Raw genomic sequence first — 6447 nt, 5'->3', positions numbered from 1 at the left:
AGAGGAGGAGGAGGAGGAAGAGGAGGAGGAGGAGGAAGAGGAGGAGGAGGAGGAGGGAGAGGAGGAGGAGGGGGGGAGGAGGAGGAGCAAACACTATGAAGGTAAAAATTTTTACTCATTTGTTCACCCAATATCCTCATTACCTAGAATGGTGCCTGGCATGTAGTAGTCCAGTCTACCATTGCACATAGCACTCCTGACACTGGAAGGGTCCTTCTCAGCATTCCAGTTTCAGGTTAAATGCCACTTCAGAGACGACTTTCTTGGCCGCATTATTTAAAGTACTATCATTTCATTCTAGTTATACTCTCTCCCAATACTCTTACATTTTCTTCACATGCTTAGACATATATGAAATTATTTTACTATTTGTTTACTTCTTTCCTTTCAACTTCTTGCTGTTATAGAGGACAGAGTCCTTCTCTACCTTCTTCACAGCTGATCCCAGAGCCTAGAGCTGAACATTGACAGATACGTAGTAGGTACTCAGTAAAATATCTAATGAATGAGTGAATGGATCTGAGTCCTCTGTGCTTTTCATTACTTTGCTGTAATGCTCATACAAATCTACCTCTAAATCTTACTTTACGCCTTTTTGCTCTGAGTATTCTGACTGTGGTTTCTATGTAAAATATAACTTTAGTTATCTGGTGACCCACTGTCTTCCAATCTTGTAAATCACTCCAGTCTTCACATAAACAACTATAATAACAAAAAAATCCTAAGTAGAGGAATTTACTATCTATGGGCTAATAAAGGTAAGTTCCTCCTATTCAGTCTTTTCTTGTTTCATCCACAGCCATTCTATTTCCATATCTTTTACTTTTCTGAGCTGAATTTACTGAGCAGCAAAAATAAAATCCTTTAATCTTCCATTTTGGGGCCTATGTTTGAAAAGGATTAAAGAGTCAAACAAAATTAGTTTCCAAACCTTCAATTTTCCAGGCCCACAGGCATTCTCCCTCTCCTCAGAAAGGAAGGTGGCTTTGAGCCAGCTGTTACTTCCCATGAAACACTTCCGTCACCTGTCACAGCTGTTTGTTGTGCCTCTTTTCACATATAAGAAGAAAATGAAAGAAAGTTAGAAAACAGAGGACCAAAAAAAAAGGGATATTCTGTCCACCCTCATGAACCGTTTGTTTACAGGTCCTCTAGTTTCCTTGGGAGAACCTGCCAAGAAGAAGTGTCATTTAGCTAACAACAACCATTTCTCATTAAACCCCAATTTAAACAAGACCCAGAATGGAAAATTGCAAAACAGGAAACTTGCAAATTGCATCAAAGCAATGTTATTAGACATGGCAGTAAAGGACCCTGTATGCGGGCTCTTGGGATGAATCCTTTAGGAGACATTTAGGGGTTTGTGCATAGGCTACTGTAGGAGCTGGCACCTTTTCATTGGGTTACATATATCCTGGAGATACATGTGACTACTGGCAGTAACCTAAGTTCTTTTGAGAGATGGAAAGACTGCCTAAAAGGTAGAGCCACCATATGTCCCGATTTGCTGGCAGGAACAGTCTCATATTACACATGTTGTCCCAGCACCGTTATTAATAGTGCCTTCTTTCTCTCTCAAAAGTGTCCCAGTTGGACAAGAAATTCTACGGTCATCCTAACTAAAGATCAGCGTGGCTGATTAAGTAATAAAAAACATACGTTCTCATCTGGTGTCGACTATAGACCTATTTGGATGGCAAAGATAAATCTTGCCAAGTTTCACCCACTTATCCACTGATTGACTCTTGGCTGGCTAGAATCTTGGGGAACACAAATCAGACTGTTTTGCAACCAGACTTCTCAGCTTTGGTTTTGTAAAAACTGAAGGCAGCTAATCCCAGAGAAGCATTTACAACCTTCCCAATGATCCAAAAGAACTAAATTTGACTCTGTCTTGTGTAGTCACTTTCTCCTCTTGCCTTATTATCAAGTCCCGCACTGCTCAATTCAGGGGCCACTAGCCATATGCGGCTACAGAGCACTTGACATGTAGCTAGTTTGAACTGAGATGTGCTCTAAGTACACTGGATTTTGAACACTTTGTACAAAAAAGTAACCTATCCCATTAATAATTTTTATACTGATTACATATTAAAATGGTAATATTTTAAACGTACTGATTTAAATAAAATATATTAAAATTAATAATTAAAATTAATTTTATCAGTTTCATTTTTACTTTTTTAATGTAGCTATTAGAAATTAAGAATTATCTGTCTGGCTTGCATTATTTGCTATTAAACAGCAGTAATCTAACCCTCTTTTTCTTGAGATGGAGTCTTGCTCTGTTATCCAGGCTGGAGTAGAGCCACACAATCTTGGCTCACTGTAACCTCTGCCTCCCAGGTTCAGGCAATTCTCCAGCCTCAGCCTCCCGAGTAGCTGAGATTACAGGCACCCACCACCACACCAAGCTAATTTTCGTACTTTTAGTAGAGACGGGGTTTCACCACGTTGGCCAGGCTGGTCTCGAACTCCTGGCCTCAGGCGATCCACTCGCCATGGCCGGTCTCCCAAAGTGTTGAGATTACTGGCGTGAGCCACTGCACCTGGCCTAATCCAACCCTCTTAAGTTTTATCCAGGGAGACCCACTGAACCAGAACTAACCAAAAGATTCCACTTTATTTCAGACTGCTCTTTGGAAATCTTTGTTTCTTTTCCTCACATCAGGTATCTACTAACACTTCCAGACTTAGGTCAGATAGCAAGTATGAACTAGCTACTACCATAGATTAAAACTCAATTAGTGTTGATGTAATTCTCCCCTAGAGCAATAGTTTTCATCTCTCTCAAAAAAATAGGATTTTTGACACTAAAGCATACTCCTCTTTATATAAATAAAAAAGGAAAAAGCGACAACATGAATTCGTCTTGTCAATCATTCATTCATATTCCCTTACCTCAGTGGATATTACTAGCAGCATTTTCAGAAGATTTGTTTTGGTGGCACTATATTTCTGTGGGTAGAATGTGAAATACACACAGGTTCTATTAGTAAAAGTTGCTGAAATGATCAAGTTGAGTAACTGGTGAGTGTGAAATATGATTTATAGCCAACAATTTTGGTGAAATATAGGGAACTGAAAAACACAAATAAGATTTAAATTGCTTTTCAGGAAGACAATGATAAATTTCAAGAGAAATGGAAAATATCTTTAAACGTGTACCTGATAAATGTAGGACATAGATAGTAGGTCAGATCAAGCAAATTATTTTCAACCAGTTAAGGATTTTTGGATTTCTGTTTGTAATAGAAAGCTAACTCATTAAGAAGGGTCCAATTTATTTAAGATCACTCCAGCTAATATTTAGATTGAAAAAAAATATGCAGTAGTCAAAGTGGGGAGATGTTAGGGTGCGGTTGCAATGGTCTAGGCATGAGATGTTGGCAGTTTGGAATATAAACTATGTTAAAAAGAATTTAGAGTAAAAAATGTTGAAAATAAAAAAATCCTTAATTGTAGCAGCCACATACAGCTATAGATAACATCGTTATATTTTTTTCAAGTAATTTTTCTGCACAAGTTTTGACCTGTTTGCATTTATATTGTATATGTAATTTAAAATAGGGCTTTTAAAACTTAGTATTACAGATTTTTTTATGTTATAAAATACTTTATAAATACAACCTTTAAGATCTGCATTACATTTTGTCAATAGCTGCCATTGGCTGCTTAATTATCTTCTGCTGGTCATTTTAGGTTACATAAAACAGTTTGCTCTTTTAAATTACATTAAGTTTTTATTACTACATTCTCAGGGTTGAATGCTAGAAGTGTAATTACTGGGTTAGAGGTTATACACATCTTAGTTTATAGCCTCTAACATTTGAATGTTGCCAAATAGTTTTGGATTCAAGGGTTATTTTTAAAGACAAGCATTTTTATTACTTTCAGATTCAGGCAGTATAAGACTAGGTCAACAAACTGTTTCCAAGTAAAATGCTCTTTGGGGACCTTCCTTATTAAATAAATATTTTTAATGTATGAATTATTTCATTCACTCAACTATAACCTATTGAACATCCGTTCTATACCAGGAACACCCTAGATGTGAGAATACAGAGAAATACATGATCTCTTTGCCCCAGGTGGAAATTGAAATCAATAATTTCAAAGGACTACAAGATTTTATAAAATGACATTTCCACAAATATTTTAACTATCTACTTGCTTTCCTACTTATATTTTAAATTAGTAAATTATTTCTATATAAATAGTTATTAGGTAAATTTTAGCCCCTGGTAGAATTATCAAATATTACAAATTAGTAAAGTTGAAGCTAACACACTTTATTTTTGCTTTAAGTAAAAGTGCATAAATTTGCAGTCAACTCTAAGAAGTTTAGTCGGCTATCTAGATGGAAAATTGAGCTTCTTTGGCCTTTGTGTATCTAAAACCTGAGTTAAGAGCCAGTAGGCAGCACTTGAGTGATGTTTTTAGACACTGTACTGGAGGCACTAGATTCAAACATGAAAAACTGAAATCTTAACACAAAGACAGAGAAGTTTTCTTTCCTTACCTTTTCTACCTTTTGCTTCTTTTCTTCACTTCGTTCACTCTGATTCTTCTAAAGAAAATAGACAGTTATAGTAGAAATTGCTAATAGAGTCTAAACAAATCACAAAACCAAAGTGTCTTTGCAGTTGTAATTTACACCTTGAATTCAGCCAAGATCTAATTTACAAAGGAAGTTTTCAAATATATTGTTTGTTTGGGCAGGGGAAGGAGGGATGCAATGAGACTCCCCACACCCCAAACCCTTCCAACTCCAAAAGAAATCCAGTGATGAGCCTTTGTCATGTAAACTGGAGTAGAGAAACGATAAATGCTTTTCAATGTCTGCCTCTTTTATGCAGGAGATAAGATTAAAATTATGTTAGTAGGGAGAAAATGAATCTGAGGTACAGACCAGATAAGGGCTTTCAGGAGGAAATGAATCCTCTGAATGGACATTATGCTAGATACTATGCAACAAAGCCTTATCTGGCCCGAACTGTCAATAATGCCACTATCTTGGGATTGTAAGAGAGGTTGAAACCTTCTCCATTCTCTATCCCATTTCTGACTGGACCAGAATTTAATCTTCACTCACTCATTCCTTTAATAAGTATCTATCAAATGCCTACTATGTACCATGTACCATTCTAGACACTGGATACATTGGCAAACAAAACAAAGGCAAAAAATAGTAAATACGTAAGACATCTTATTACATAACAAGTAATATGCGTAGCCTAAAGAAAGAAAAGGAGAGAAGGTAAGGTGGTTGGGAAAGCTGTGGCAGAGAATGGGAAATGTGTTGTTAATCAGGATAAGCAGAATTGGTCTCACCGAGAAGCTAACATTTGAGCAGAGACTTGAGAGAGGTGAGGGAGGTGGCTGTTGGGATGGCTGTCTGAGGGAAGGGCAGTCCAGGAAGAGAGAAGAACCAGGGCACAGGATCTAAGCAGCACACAGGCTGCGTCAAGGAACCACAGAAAGTTCTCTGTGGCTGAAGCAGAGTGAGCAAGGAGGGCACAGCTATAGCAGCTCAGGTATTGCAGAGGCGAACGTAAGGCCCAGATCATACAGGGCCTTACGGCCATTGTAACAATGTTGGATTTGATTCTGAGTAAAAGGAGGAGGCTTTACAGGCTTTTGAGCACAGGAGTGGCAGGATCTGATTCATGTTTAGAAGGGGTCAGCCCCAGCTCCTGGGCTGATGACAGATGGTGGGCAGCAAGGGTAGAAGCAGGGAGATTGATAGGTATTTAGGACAGTGATCCAGGCAAGAGATAAAGCTGGTGCTGACCTGCTCAGTAACAGTGGAGGGTGTGAGAAATGGTTGGATCCCTTCCTCTGTCCTCATCCCACTCTAGAGTTCATAAAAAACAGAAATGCACTCACTCTTCACACAGTAGAGCTAGCAGAACAGGAGAAAGGAGAAAAGTCTTGATATTCTTGTGCAAACGGAGGCTGTAAAATTGACAAGATAAGACTGGACTTTGGACTTGATGCTGAAACAAGTTGGTACGTTGAGGGACTATTAGGAAGCAATAATTATATTTTGCAATGTGAGAAGAACGTGAGATTCAGGGGGCCAGAGGTGAAATGATATGGTTTGGATGTTTCTTTCTCTCCAAATTTCATGTTGAAATGTGACCTCCAATGTTAGAAGTGGGGTCTAGTGGGAGGTATTGGATCCTGGAGGCAGATCCCTCATTAATAGCTTAGCACCATCCCCTTGATTAATAAGTGAGTTCTCTATCTGAGTTCATGAAAGATCTGGTTTAAAAGAGTCTCTCTTTCTCTTGCTCACCCTCTCACCATGTGTTGTGTCTGCTCCTGCTTTACCTTCTACCATGAGTAGAAGCTCCCTGAGATCTTACCAGAAGTGCAGTAGATGCCAGTGCCATGCTTTCTGTATAGCCTTTCTGTACAGAACTATATGCCAATTAAGCCTGT

The sequence above is a fragment of the Sapajus apella genome, unplaced genomic scaffold (assembly GCF_009761245.1).
Source record: "Sapajus apella isolate SASKATOON/1434 unplaced genomic scaffold, GSC_monkey_1.0 scaffold32, whole genome shotgun sequence".
NCBI lineage: Eukaryota > Metazoa > Chordata > Mammalia > Primates > Cebidae > Sapajus > Sapajus apella.
The sequence above is the reverse complement of the archived record's forward strand: the minus strand, read 5'-3'. Positions refer to the sequence as shown.